A 15,945-nucleotide genomic window follows, 5' to 3' on the forward strand; every position below is an offset into this window, starting at 1 on the left:
TTACTGCTCTTTGGTGCATTTTAATGACACAAATGAACCTCTTGCCCCAATACGTGTGGTTTTGATGACTAAGATACATCTGTTTTCCCACTTTTTCCCTTTTTTGCATTGAGACTTGGATCAGGCAACAAAGAGAGATGTCAATGTGAAACACTTTCAAGACCAGGCCTAATGGAACTGAGTACCTGCCAAAAAAATTACATTATCCTACTGCAGACACAAAATAAAAATTGGTAATGTGAACAATTAACCAAAGCAAAGAATAAGGGAAATGATTAATCAATTAATCTTTTTCTCATCTATAAATGCCTTTGCTCCCTAAATCACATTTTCTCATTATTTGGAAAACAAACAAAAACAACAATAAATGGGGGAGAGAGAGTGGAAGCAAGGAAAATGAGAATGTAGAATGCCTTGGTCACCACTAAGTTCACCTTGAATCAAACACTAGCATCTCATAGGACTCTTGACTTGCTCAAACTCATCACATTATTGAAATTTTCTCAGAACCTTCAGTCCTTCATCTTTTGCAATCCAAGTATAGAAGGACTTGTAGATGAGACAATAATTAGATTTTGGTTGTATATTTAGCAGAGCAGGTGTCCTGGATGAAGAGATTGAATATGTTTCCGAACTCAGAAGTCATAACATAAACATTATGTCCTGAGGCCAATCACTGGGAGAGTGGGAAAGGGAAAGAAAACCCAAGCAGATCTCCGGTTCCCAGAGCAGAGGTAGAGAAAGCTTGGCAATTAATGTACCTACCTTGCAAGGGAAAAGGAATGGCTGTTGCTATTGCATATGTGAGCATGAGAAACCATGATGTGAGTGAACAACATACATGATGTAATGAGACTGTATTTACATATGTTAAGAAAGCAGTTCCAGAAGTCAACCATGTATCTTGCCAGTCTTTCATCTTCCTTACTTCCCCACTACCCATACCCCAGGATATCAAGAGGGAAATGGATAATTCCTATAATTTAGCCAATTTTCCACATACTCTTTCCTGTCTCATAGGACTCTGTTGGTTTGCTAACTAGCTATCATACACACGGGGGGCAAAGAGACGGAGGAAAGAGCCAGAACGCTTTAGATTTGTGAGCACATTTAGTAAACAAAGGGAACTTACTCTGAGTCTGTCTTAGGCAGCCACCAGATGCCCCTTCTATTGTAGATCTCTGCAACCATCCACCAAATCTAAAAAAATTTATAGAGAGGCCTTAACTGGTTTTAGTTATGTATACCATCTCAACAACACATTGCTTTTTCAAGGCTGTACCCTTGAAAACAGCTCTCACTCTGGGAATGGTGGGGAGAGTGCATATTCCAAGCGTAAGAGAAGGGGTGAGGAGCCTCTGATTGCTTGGGTCAACTTCCAGGGTCAATCAGAGGTCATGATTTGTCAATTTCTCCTCCAACAGACTCACATCTATATTAATGATGTGTCTATTATTTTCCTCCTATAAAATGTATTTTTTAAATTTTAAACTCAACCATTTAAATTCTTTATTTCATTTTTCTTTACTTCTTTCTTCCTGTCTTAGATAGTAGAGACCATAGTACAACTCTTTTAATACAATGGATATTTTTCATTTAAATTGTTCCTCAAAAATTTTAATTAGAATCGCTAAGGCTTATTAAACTAAACATTCACACAGAAACATTCAACAATGTTATAATGACACATTTATGGACAAGGAAGTGGAGGTAATCTGGATGTCTGTTATGGGGAGAAATAGGGGAATCAAGATGGGGAACATAGTCAGCAGTAGACTAGGTGTCCATGGGCCACCATTCATGTATCTTAAAAACAGTGCTAAGAAAGCAGGAAACAGAATGAACTCTAAAGCATAATAGCACTTAAATTAAATTAAGAGCACCCAGGAAAATACATGTTTTATAAGGAAATATGCAAATGATACATATCAAATATTAAATTAGGTGTGTATTTTGGGAAGGCAATCATAGTGGATACAGGGGGGAGATGAATAAATTGATATAAAAGTCAAGAGAAGATATTTGCATGTGTTAGCAGTAATAATGGGACAATAATGTGATGAGTGGATTAACTCAATGCTCTGCTCTCTTGAGGTTCCAAGTAAATATATAAATAAAGAGCTAAGGAGGAGATTACAGTGGGAGAGTGGAGAGATGTTTTTGACTTCAGTGATAGAAATCAGAGATGCTATTTCTATAGAAGCAGACTTGATGTGTCCCAAGAATTGCACTATCTAAAGCCAGGCAAATGACAGTCCTATGGGAGGCTGGTGTTTGATTTACTTGGTAAATTGATATAAATATCAACATGATTATCATGCCATTGGGATGCTTACTAAGAGCCATGCAGTTTGTGTCTTTATAGATTGATAGCAAATATTCCTAAGGCAATTTTTTTTAGCATCTGTTACAAATAATAATACCTTAAATTTGTATGACATTTTATGTTATCCAAAGTACTTCTCTGTTATAATTCTAATTGATTTTCCTGAAAGAGACTAAGTGAAATATTATACATTTCATAAATGAGAACTCTGAAACACAGAGTGACTCAGTGACTGTCCCAAGGTCACACAAATTAGAGAAGACCTGGTGTAGGACCCATGTCTCCTGATCAACTGGTATGCTTTGTTCTTTCTCTTGGTTAGAACACATAGCTGACTGGGGCATATCCCTTTTTGCTCTGATTTCCAGGAAGCTCAGAGTTAGATTTAAAACTCTAATGGAATAATTGTATCTGTTCTTATCATCTATATATTTGTATTCTTTTTTCCTTGGTCTTTGGAAAGACTCTTTTCCTTGGAACTTTCTTTTCCCTATTTTTCCTGGTCATAATTCTTCATTTCTACTTATATTTTATCCTTATTTTATTCTATAGCCACTATAGGCTGCACTAAATCACTTGTAGAAGTGATAAGAGTAGAAATAAATGCATAAATGTAAAAATTGGAAAGAAGTCCACAACATTAAAATAGACCATATTTTCCTAGAAAGAAGTCAAATAGCTAGCTCCAATGAGATTGGCCACATTTAGAAAATCCTTGTTTGGATTATATAGGATTTGACTAGCATTTTGAAAAAGATGATTAGTAAGAGGAGATCTACAACACTGAATAAAAAGCATGATTTTGAAGCTTAATAAATCAAAATGACCCTAGCAAAGTATTCCCTATTGCTTCATGGATAAAGAACAGCTATCCAATGAAATCACCCACTCTTAGAGTGGTCTTGTTTCTGAGCATCAAATTAGGATACTGGCTTTGTGACTTCTATCCTCCATTGATTATTTAGATTGCCCTTCGCACTGGGTCATCTGTCCTCCACCTACTTTTCCAGCTTAATTTCCTTTAATTACCACTCCCACCCCCCTGCTGCCGCATTATATTCCATAGATTCACAAACTTCCTTGCCAATATTCACATTGGATTCTCTGATGGATAACCCTTCACTATTTTTCCTTAAAGGCCCAGTTCATATTGCCTCCCTTAAAAAAACTTTCCTTGATTTGGTCTCCTTGTTGGTCCCATCACTCAAGCTTCTTCTTTAAGTTTAATAGCATTTTAAATATACCACTATATTATAATAATTGATGGCTTATTTGTCTCTCTTGCTAGATTGTGAACTCAAGTCAAGATCTAGGCCTTCTTGTCACCCATATAGTGCTTGGCACTTTATAATGAGTGCACCTGCTTGAAATGATGTCTAATGAATTGCCACATGCATAGATTAACAAGACATTTTACCAGGTCATAGCTACCACTTGTTCAGACACACTTTCCTTTGTTCTGATCTCTACTCCTCAGGCCTCCAATCACAATACCTCCGTATGTTTTTGCTTTTTTTTTTTTTTTTTTTGGTCTTATTTCAGTCCTCTTTGTTCTCAATTTTCCTAATTTTTAATTGTCACTATTTAATCAAAAACATTTCATTTTATATCGACAAAAAGATACAAACATCAATATGCTTATTGTGCTAAATAATATGTTTTTAGGAAACAGATAAAACTTTAAAGATAGATTTTTGGGAAATAAAAATATTTATGTTCTATGAAATATGCCCGCGTGTATGTATACATATGTACACATACCTATATATACACATTTGTATATATATATAATTCATATTGTATACATATACAATATTGTATTGTTTATTATTGTATATACAATATATATAAAATATGGTTTCTCTGATCAGTATCTAAGTGTCCAAATTGAGCTTTACCTGACTTCAAAGTTATAATCTGAAATAACTGAAATAGCTTAGAACCATTCATAGAAAATTTAGAGCTAAAAACTGGCTTTTTAAAGTTCATGCTTGTTATTATGCATGTAGGCATTCCTTTATTATGCAAACATTTATCAAATCCAGGAGTGGGATAAGCGCAGGGGATGCAAAAATAAATAAAACCACTTATATCCCCATATAACTGGTAGAGGCAGAGTGGGAGCTGAAGCTGGAATAGGGGGTAGGGCCAGATGGGAAGGATTGTGTATGCCATGCTAAAGAGTTGGTTCTTTTCCTGAAACTAAGTGGGGATCATTAAAGTCTCCAGAACATGACAGACACAGTTCTGTCTCCATTTGCACTTTCAAATATTTCTTTCATTCTTCGAGAGAAATAGAATGGTGAGGACACAGGCAAATAGATTATTGCTAAAGGCTGGGAGTGAGAGAGTGAGGGCTTAAGCCCAGACAGTAGATTAGGGATGAGGAGAAGAGGATGGATCAGTAAATAAGACATAAAATCAATAAGATGGTCACTTAAAGTGAGGAAGGTGGATAAAAAGAGGGTGATTATAGGCTTCCAGCTTGGGCAGTGTTCCATGTCATTTATGGGGGGACTAAGGGACACAGTAGACCAAAATGAAATTTGAATCCATACATAAAAGTTACCATCCCTCCAAAATGACTCTTAATGATTATTTAAGAGTCAAGATCCTGAAAACAACACTTTACACTGTACTTTTAACTGAACTGCAGGAGAGTGTATCATGTTTCTTTGGTCAAGCTATGGTCAAGCTGTGTTTTTTCACCTTTAGATCCTTGGATACAAACACACTGCTTGAGTAAGAAACTGAGGCTGTGGGCAGCCCTGGTGGCTCAGCGGTTTAGCACCACCTTTGGCCCAGGGCGTGATCCTGGAGACCTGGGATCGAGTCCCACAGCAGGCTCCCTGCAAGGAGCCAGCTTCTCCCTCTGCCTGTGTCTCTGCCTCTTTCTCTCTCTGTGTCTCTCATGAATAAATAAATAAAATCTGAAAAAAAGAAGAAGAAGCAGCTGAGGCTGACTAATGGCTTGGGTCCCACCATTCTGAATTGCAATGTGCAGTGCCACTTGCTTGTCTGTGTTACCATCAGTATAGTGATCGCCTGGGGCTGGTAACACACCAACCTACTGGAAACATCACTGGTTAGTTGTGAGCAATAAAATTTACTTCCCCAGGTTTATTGTCTTATAATTCCTGGCTTCTATTCCTGGTCAGCCATTTTGCAAATGTAGGTCACACAAAAAGCCCAAGTTGAATAAAGGATTATGAATAACCAATACAAAAAAATAATAGTGATAGGTAAAATATGTGGAGCACATACTATATGCCAAGTAAAATTCTAAATAGTTTCACTTAATCATCACAACAACCCAAGGAAGTAAGTACTAGTACTATGATCATTTTATAGTGAATATGATCATGTAATGAAAATTTAAAAGCGGAAATATATCCTGATGGACAGTGGCTCATTTTTATTTTTAAAAATCCAAGTAAAGAAAAACTCAACATATTTTGGGCAAGGGCGACAAGTAGGTGTTAGCTTTAGTTAAGGACAGAACTAGGTTATTTATAAAAATTCCAACATCTGTTTTATAATTTTAGGATCAATTAATTAAAGAACAGCATTTTAGAGCTTGAAGGAACTGATTACTTTAATTACAACCACTTTACTTAACATGTGTCCATTTTTGAAATTGTCTTTCACCAAAGGTTAAAATATAGTTGACTCTTGAAAACCAGGGGCTAGGGGTGTAGGCCCCTGCACAATCGAAAACCCACATATAACTTTTGACTTTCCCAAAACTTAACTACTAATAGTCTACTGCTCATCAGAACCCTTATCAATAACGTAAACCAATTAGTATGTTAATATGTATTATATACTGTATTTTTACAATAAAGTAATATAGAGAAAAGAAAATGTTATTAAGAAAATTATAAGGAAGGGTGCCTGGGTGGCTCAGTTGATTGTCTGCCTTCGGCTCAGGTCATAATCCCAGGGTCCTGGAATTGAGCCCCACATCAGGCTTCCTGCTCAGGAGGGAGCTTGCTTCTCCCTCTCCTGCTCTCCTTGCTTGTGAATGCTCTCTCTCTGTCCAATAAATAAATAAAATCTTAAAAAAAGAAAGAAAGAAGAAAGAAAGAAAGAAAGAAAGAAAGAAAGAAAGAAAGAAAGAAAGAAAGAAGAAAGAAAGAAAAGAAAGAAAGAAAGAAAGAAAGAAAGAAAGAAAGAAAGAAAGAAAGAAAGAAAAAAAGAAAGAAAAAAAGAAAGAAAATCAGGGATGCCTGGGTGGCTCAGCAGTTGGGCGTCTGCCTTTGGCCCAGGGCGCGATCCTGCAGTCGTGGGATGGAGTCCCGCATCCAGTTCCCTGCATGGAGCCTTCTTCTTTCTCTGCCTATGTCTCTGCCTCTCTGTGTGTGTGTGTCTTTCATGAATAAATAAATAAAATATTTAAAAAAATTATAAGGAAGAGAAAATACATTTCAGTATTGTACTTCATTTATTGAAAAAAATCTACATATAAGTGGACCCACTCAGTTCAATTCTGAGTCGTTCAAGGGACTTATAAATGTCATGGATCTGTATCTTCTATCCATTCACAGTGAGGACCAGGAGGAGGGCAGGCAGGAGCTCTGATAAACTAAATACTCCATGAATTATAACTCTGGATTGGAAAATGCTCTCAGTCCCTTATTCTGAAGTCTGATTTTGGCTATGTGACCTCCCTTGCAGCCCAGTGGTCATGAAGTACAGTTAGGGTGACCTATGGTCCTGGTTTGCCAAAGGCTTTTTTGGTTTTAGCACTGGAAGTATTCATATCCTGGCAAACCTCAGTCCCAGGTATTGCCTTGGACCTGAGGAAACCTGGCTAGTTGGTGTCCCTTGCCACTTTAGCTTGGTCTTTCTTACAGATAAAGGTGAACCAAGTCCTGGTGAAATGCCAGGAAGCATTTTGTTTCTCTCTTTGCAGCCTTTGCTTTCTGTTTATTATTATTATTATTCAGTATTAAACCCTCCCTTTCCCCTAAGCTTCCTTATTTTTTTTTTCCTTTTTTTAGAGACAGAGAGGGAATCTTAAGCAGGCTACATGCTGAACATGGAGCCCTATGTGGGACTCAATCTCATAATGCTGAGATCATGACCTAAATCCAACAAGAGTTGGAAGCTCAACTGATTGAACCACCCAAGTGCTACCACCTTCCTTGTTCTTATAATTTTTGAAGCTCTCCTTCAATTCAAAGATCTGAGACCATTAATTACACTTAAAACACATTCATATAAGCATGTTAATTCTTCCAGGTTTTGGTATTTTAAGCCCTTTATTCTCCATTCTTAGAGACATTTCAGGAAATATGGGCAGGTGTGGTAGGTAATTTTGTAAGTGTAGACATTTGCATTGCATTGAATCACACTGTGTAGTAGCGTTTGATATTTTTGTGGTAGTAGCATTTGATATTTTTAGGAATCTTCCAGGAAAAGGTTCAGAACAAGCAGTACATACTCAACTACCTCTCTATGGTGATACCATTTCTTCACGCAAGATTCCCATTTCATTCTTTCTGTGCCCTTGAGACTTCTTTATGTCTTGTAACTTTAGGCCAGAATAGGCTGCTCTTAGCCTTAACAGACAGAATCACTGAGAAATTTAAAGGACTGCAGTTAAGCAAAAGTAATTTTTCCTGTGAATGCTAAAAGACAAAAACAAAACCAAACACCCAAAAAAGCAAAAGACATGCCAAGTTTAGCACCTATAGGCTACTTTCAGACTGAGTTGGTCAGCTGCTACTATGCAGATACCTGTCATTTCTGGGCGTTCCTGGCCTTAAAATGATGAGCTTCTACAAAGGCTAATAATAATAATAATAATAATAATAATAATAATAATAATAATAATAAAAAGAGCTCAGAAAAGAAGTGAGATGGGTTTCAACATCATTAGTGACTGGAGAGCAATGAAATTAAGTTGAAATTAAAAGAAGTTTTTTGTGAGATTAAACATTGGTAAGCATGTCTTTCCCTTTAACATACACCAATTCTAAACCATCAGTGTTCATTTAAGTTTTGCTTTATTCTTTGATGAGAAATTGCCTTATTAAATGTAACTTGGTTCCATTATTAAACTTGTGAATTTGAAATGAAAAGAAAACCTCTTATGTCTCCTCGATGCAATTTTAAGCAACAAAGCCAAGTTAAATGGGCATAGGTTGATTTACTCTTGAAGGTCTAGAATCAAAGAGTCTGTTAAGAGTCTGTTAAATGACAAGAACTTTTCTTGTTTCTACTGCTGTCTGGGTACCTTCAGAATGTGAGCTACCTCTTTGCCCTCGTAGTCTCAGAATTAATATTTTTCAGGATGAGTTAGGGTAGAAGATACATGTTTTAGTACCCCAAAGAGAGATTTCCCTCCTTTGATCAAGATCTTTTAAAGAAAGCATCATTAATCAAGAATTAAGTTTCTTGTATCTAGTTGGTTTTTTTCCCTTGGTGCCAGAAAGGACATTTCCTGGTTGTCATGTACCAAGTCAGAGGGAAGGTACATAGCAATTGAAAACCCCTTAAGGCCACAGTTGAGTAGTAAAGTTTAGGAGAGAGAACTCTCAAAGAATTATCTAAAGGCCATATCTAGGGACACCCAGGTGGCTCAGCAGTTGAGCCTCTGCCATTGACTCAAGTCGTGATCCCAGGGTCCTGGGATTGAGTCCCACATCAGGCTCTCTGTGGGGAGCCAGCTTCTCCCTCTGCCTATGTCTCTGCCTCTCTCTCTGGATCTTTCATGAATAAATAAATAAAATATTTAAAAACAATAAAAAATAATAATGAAGTCTATATCTCATCAACATCATAAACATTAGAGATCATCTTGAAGCAGTGAACTAGCATCGCCCTGTTGGGTTTGCCATTTTCACAAAGGTTTGATAGGCAACAGGTACAAGACTTAAAAATAATTATGCAAAGTAGAATCAAAAGTAATAAGACAAATCCAGTTTAGACTCTCTTTTAAAACCAGGAGCCCAAACCTGAAGGTAACTGGCTAAATAGGTTAAAAGACCAGGGGTCATTAGGTGAAATTTGTTGTAATGAGTGGCCTGTTCCCTGATCTTGTGAAATTGAATTTCCACCTCTCCAGAGGCCTATATCCATGTGCAACAGATGGTATTTGCTATTGCACAAATGCCTTTTTATTCAGCAAGTAGATAATCAAGGGCTCTGTGATTGTCCAAAACTACTTTAGCCAATGACTCAAGTGATCATTGTTGGGATGTTACTGCTTTGGCTATGGAATCAGCCAGCTCTTCTCTTTAGGGAGAGATTTCTTCTGATCATGTATTCATTAGTACTTACTTCAACTGAAGGAAGAAATACTCTCCCTATAAAGACAAGCCTGAAATCAAGAACTCTTCCTGGAAGTTCCTGTTTAAGGCAGCTCTGGAAGATGAGTGAGTGGACCAACAGGAGACTTCTGATGTATTATGGATGTCGACAGGGACAGTTAAACATCTCAATAAGTTCACCAGCTATCTAAATATTCATATGCCCTTTGGAAAGGCTATCTTACCATAGACAAAAATGAAACCAGGTGGAGCCCAGAGGACTCCAGTTAAGGTCTGGTCATTGAAAGATCTATAAGCTGGAATTTCCTGCTTGACCTTTTCAAGCCAGGGATAAGAGGAATTGGGATAACATTTTGTGAAGTACCATCACATCTTAAAGGATTCTTTTCTAAAATCCTTGCAGTGAGAACTCATCCCATTGATATTTCCCTTGGGTGCAGGGAAACATGAGAAATGGGTTACAGGTAAGACCAAGGGATCTCAGATATCATGAACAGATCAGAGTTTCTGGTGGCGGATCAAAACAGTCAGAAAGGTTTCTTCCTTTGGCAACAGATTGGGAAATACTGATAAGATCATTATCTTCAAAACAGAGAGGGAGAAAATAATATAGAAGAAGCAACAGTGAGCAAAAGGTATACAGGCCTGCTCTGGGTATCTTGGGAAAGCTCCCTCTGCAAGATGTCATCTGCTTTCATTACTAGAAATGTTTACTTTTAGGTCACTAGTTGGTGCACAGGTCCAGTTGGGGTTTGGTGCTTTCTTTAGATGTGACACTTGAATCTAGAAATCTATTTCCTAAATTTTGGCAGCACAGGTTGGTTAACAGTACCTGTAGGGGCCCTTCCACTGAAGTCAAAGAGAGTCTTTTTGGAATTGTCTTTTCCAATAGACTAAATCCCTAGGTGGCAAGGTAGGATGCTAAAGGTCTTTGTCTTGTAGGAGTGCACTGTGAAAACATCATTCTAGCAAAGCATGGTTATTCTCAACTAAAGCAATTAGGTCTTTACAATATTGGAGTATATCTCCTTTTAACAGCTGTGGATCAAAAGAGGCAGGAGCCGGGTGCTTCGGGTGCCCTGTGACTGTCTGAAGGGGTGAGAGTCTATGAGTTCCAAAGGGGGTGGATCTGAGATTTAGAAGGACCAGTAGCAATGTTTTTAGCCAGGGTATTTAAGGGTCTCTACAGATTTTGCCAGGTGAGTCTTAATGATGGGTGGTAGTGCATTCGAGTGGCTCTGAGGGTTGAGGTTGGTAAGTAAAGTGTTAACAGGACAAGCCAAACAACACAGATCTATCAGAGTACTTGACTAGTGAAGTGGGTGCTCTGGTCACTCTGAAGCTTAGGAGGGATCCCCAGGTAGGAATAATCTTTTCTAACAGACATTTTGCCACAAAAGAAGCAGTGGCCTGTATAAAAGGGGAAGCTTCAATCCAGTAAGAAAACATACAAACCATGACTAAAACATCTTCATACCTGAGATGAGGGAAGCTGTATGAAATCCATTTGTCAAACCTCAAATGGTCCATCAGTCAATTTAAAATGCTACAGGGTGAACACAGACAAAAAATAAATTTATAAAAATAAATAAATAAATAAAATAAAATGCTACAGGGCAGTGTGGACAGGTTTCCAAGGATTATATTTAGGATAGGCAGGACAAGCAAGGTGGGCACTTCTTGCTTCCTTAATATTTTCCCGCCAATATTGTTTCATAAATGCTATCATTTTGTCACTAGACCAATGGTTTAATTCAGGTACAGTGCTAAGTAGTTTTAGAATTTTAGAATTTAGGGTAGGGCTGTGTTGTTACTTGGTCCAAATCAGAGTTATCTTTTTTTATCAAACTGATAATTATTAAATTTCCACTTTTTTTTTTTTTTTTTCTGGGGCCAATTGTTGGGTGTCTTGGTCAATTTTTCCAAATTATCATTTAGGAAGACATCCCTTTGGACCATGACAGAGGTTTGGCTCTGGTGTCCTTGATAGCAATATTTTTGGCTGACATGTCAGCAGGGTGGTTTCCTTTGGGAGTTGAGTCTGGAAGCCGAGGACTCTTAATAATAACTAGAGCAGCCAGCAAAAGTATGGCATCTAATAAATTTTGGACATAGGAGCCATTTTTAATTTTATCCCCATAGAGGTAAGGTAACTGCTATTTCCATAACATCTCAAAACCATGAGCTACCCCAAAGGCACACGCTATTAGTATAAATATTTTCTATTTTGCCCTTGGTATAACTAAGCCTATTGGGCCAGAGTTGCCAAAGATAAAAGTGACAATTTCAAAACTATCAGATTTGCAAGAGTATACCCAGCATGATATTTACCATTTTTATTCTTTAAATAAGATCCATCAGTAAACCATGCCAAATCTGCATTGGTTAGAGTTTTCTGTAAATTATCACAGGGAATCAAAGGTGATCTGTCAGTGTCACAGTGATGAGGGGTTTCATCAGGAGGAGAAGGGAGAAGAATGCCAGGGCTAAGGTTATTACAGGAAGGAAGAGCTATGGAGGGACAGTTAGCAGAAAGATTTCAGAGGTGAGATGACTGGCCAAAAGGTGTTGAGTGTGGTGAGAAATCAAGAGGCTTCTACTGCATGGGGCACAGGACGGTTAAAGGGTATCCCGTGATTATTTTTTCAGTGGCCTTACCCAAAAGAGCAGTGGCAGGAATGGCTCTGAGGCAAGGAAGGTATCCTCCTGCCATAGGTCCAGTTGTTGGCTAAAATATCCTGTGGGTTGATAACGGTTTCCTTATTTTTGGGTGAGTTCTCCAAGGGTGTTGCGTTCCTTCCCATATACAAAGAGAACAAAAGGAAGTTGATAATTAGGTTTCCAAGGATGAGCAGGTTTATTTTATTTTAAGATTTTATTTATCTATTCATGAAAGACAGACAGAGAGAGGCAGAGACACAGGCAGAGGGAGAAGCAGGCTCCATGCAGGGACCCCGATGTGGGATTCGATCCCAAGACTCCAGGATCATACCCTGGGCCAAAGGCAGGCACTAAACCACTGAGCCACCCAGGAGTCCCAGGATGAGCAGTTTTATAAAGCTTTACTTTAAAATTCCAAAAACTATGTCAACCCGATCATTCCAAATAATAGGATCAGGTTTGCCATTTTTGGTAAAGCACATAGAGGTTGGGCCATAAGAGAGAAGTCTGGAATAAAATTTTGAGAGTTGGGCAGCCCAGGTGTCTCAGCGGTTTAGCGCCTGCCTTCAGCCCAGGGCGTGATCCTGGAGACCCGGGATCAAGTCCCACATCGGGCTCCCTGCATGGAGCCTGCTTCTCCCTCTGCCTATGTCTCTGCCTCTCTCTCTCTCTCTGTCTCTCAAGAATAAATAAATAAAATCTTTTAAAAAAAAACAAAAAACCCAGTCTCTTAAAAACATTTTTTTTTTTTTTTTTTTTTTGAGAGTAGCCAGCTAGTCTGAGAAAGCCTCATTCATAATTGGCATGTAATTTTGGGCTTGGGAAAATTCAAGATGCCATAAAGCCTGTCTGGATGTAAATGTAGCCCGTGTTCTAAGATCAGTGTCTTAGGGATCCCTGGGTGGCGCAGCGGTTTGACGCCTGCCTTTGGCCCAGGGCGCGATCCTGGAGACCCGGGATCGAATCCCACATCAGGCTCCCGGTGCATGGAGCCTGCTTCTCCCTCTGCCTGTGTCTCTGCCTCTCTCTCTCTCTCTCTCTCTCTCTGTGACTATCATAAATAAATTTAAAAAAAAAAAAATAAGATCAGTGTCTTAAATGTTAAATCTGAGCAAAACTGCAATTTTCCTTTGGAGACTTTATGTCCCTTTAAGACTAAAAGTTTTATTTATTTACTTTTAAAGATTTTATTTATTCCTGAGAGACACAGAGAGAAGCAGAAACAATCAGAGGGAGAAGCAGTTTCCTCACAGGGAGCCCGATGTGGGACTTGATCCCAGGACTGCAGGATCATGCCCTGAGCCAAAGGCAGATGCTCCACTGCTGAGCCACTCAGGCGTCCCAAGGGTAAAAGTTTTAATAGGTGGATGCTGTCTCCTGTGAAGAGGCTTGAGCAAGGAAGGGGAAGCAAGTCATCTACATACTGTAACAAAGTAAAACCTGCAGAAAACTTTTATATCATCCAAGTCAGTCAAAGTTTGTGAAAAGTAACAAAAGATTCTCAGTAAAACACTGCGGAATTACTGTTCAGGTGTATTATGGTTGTTCCCAAGTAAAAACAAAAAAATATTGGCTGGCTTTATCAATTGAATACTAAAAAGCACATGTATCAATTACAGTGAAATATTTGCTTCAGTGGGAATGGATGTCAGTAGCATATGGCAGTTATGAATAACAGGGGGCCAAGAGATAACAAATGTTATTTATTGCACAGAAGTCCTGAACAAACCTCCATCCTCAGCCACTAGTTTTCTCATAGATAAAACAGAAGTGTTAGAAGGACCAGTGCAAGGGATAATGGGGCCCTGAGCCTGTGATCTTCTGCTATGGCTTGATGCGTTGTGGGTCTTCTTTATTTATAGAATATTAATTCTGGAGAGGTTTGGAGGGATCTATTTGAATCTTGATGGAGGGTGCACTGTGGATTCTGCTAATATTAGTTGAAGCTCTTGCCCAGAAGGAGGGTGATCTAGTTGGGACAAATTATTAGTGCCCTCAATCTCAGCAATAAAGCAAATAAAAGATATTGAAGCATCATTTAATTCACCTGGTTGGCTATTTTGATTACTACCATCATATTCTGAAATTATCTTCCCCTCTTGGGAGAAAGAAATTCCAGTATGATATTTTCTAAGAATCTTGGCCCAATAAATGAATATAGGTGGAGGGACTAGGGAGAAAGGGAAAGGGATGGGTATCTCTCAAAGGGCCTAGACTAAAGGAATTAGGTTTAGAAAACAAGTTAAAGATGTTTTGATGCATCCTTGGGTAAATATCATATATATGTGGTTCCTTAATTCCCTGAATCTTTCTGAATAACCTTCTGAACTGAAATTTTATAAAGTATAATTTAATCTAATAAATTCACTTGTACCAATCCATCCATCTTCAGAAGGTATCAACATTCTACCACTATTATATCCTCCATCTACTCCTCACTCCTTCCTGTTGATTATTATTTATACTTCATTTTATGTAAAATGTATATACATTTATTGAAATTCACACACCTTGGTTGTACAGTTTGGACAAATGTATGTACACATGTGACCTGCATATTTATCCTACTATAGAACATTTTTATTTCACCAGAAATTTCCTTTGGGACGCCTCAGTGGCTCAGCGGTTGAGCACCTGCCTTCGGCTCAGGGCATGATCCTGGAGTCCCAGGATCGAGTCCCACATCAAGCTCCCTGCATGGAGCCTGCTTCTCCCTCTGCCTGTGTCTCTGCCTGTCTCTTTCTCTGTGTCTCTCATGAATAAATAAAATCTTAAAAAAAAAAAAAAAAAAAAAAAGAAAGAAATTTCCTTCCCTAGCTAACCCCTACCCCTTATGGTAGCCAGCCTCTAAGATGGTCCACAAAGCTCTCTACCATATTACATTCCCTTGCATAGTCTCCTCCTGCCCCAGATGAAGTTGACCAAGAAAGTCCATAGGATACTCTGGATATGATGAAGTATATCTTTAAAGACATTGCAGATTTCATCTTGCTCTCTTTGGGATTACTTATTCTGGGAGAAGCCAGCCCTGTGAGGATACTCAAGGCATTGTGGCAAGGAACTGAGGCCTGAGGAGGCTGGAGTCATTAGGGACCTGAGGCCTTTGCCAACAACCATGTTAGTGAGCTGTATTCGAAGTGAATCAGTCGCCTCTGGTCAAGCCTTCAGATGGTTGCAGTCCTGGCCATTCTTCCAATTTCAGTCTTATAAGACACTCTGAACCAGAACCTTTGGGCTATGGCACTCCCAAATTTCAGACCCACAGAAACTATTTGATAATAAATGTTTGTTTTTTTAAGCTATTAAATTTGGGGTAATTTGTGATACAGAAATAGATACTACTACACTCCCAATATATTTGTTCTGATTTTTCATTTTAGTATTAATTTTGCTTATTCTAGAACTTCATATAAATGACTCATACTGTGTGTCATTAGTAATTGATTTTATTTATTGATTGATTTGTTTGCTTGCTTATGTATGTACATATGTATGTATTTACTTTTAAGGTACTCTCCATACCCAGCAGGGGGTTCGAACTCATGACCCTGACATTAAGAGTCCCATACTCTACTGAGTAAGCCAGCCAGGTGCCCTAGGAATTGATTGTAAAATGTAATTTTACTTTTAATAGTTTCAGCTTTTACTTGAAAACTTTCTGAAGGAATTATTTTTTCATTG

The 15,945-nt window shown here is 38.3% G+C and overlaps 1 long non-coding RNA gene across 1 annotated transcript in view; it reads right to left on the bottom strand.

The window, feature by feature from the left end:
- Positions 1-1,139: 1,139 nt before the first annotated feature.
- Positions 1,140-15,945, bottom strand: part of LOC112658456 (uncharacterized) — a 39,674-nt gene continuing 24,868 nt past the window's right edge. Inside the window, exons 2-4 of the long non-coding RNA XR_003135718.3 lie at positions 12,262-12,399; positions 11,081-11,149; positions 1,140-1,200 (exon numbers count right to left, since the gene is read on the bottom strand). This is a non-coding gene — a long non-coding RNA (uncharacterized LOC112658456). The remainder of the gene's footprint in view (positions 1,201-11,080; positions 11,150-12,261; positions 12,400-15,945) is intronic.

This window comes from Canis lupus, chromosome 12 (genome assembly GCF_003254725.2).
Source record: "Canis lupus dingo isolate Sandy chromosome 12, ASM325472v2, whole genome shotgun sequence".
NCBI classification, from domain to species: Eukaryota; Metazoa; Chordata; class Mammalia; order Carnivora; family Canidae; genus Canis; species Canis lupus.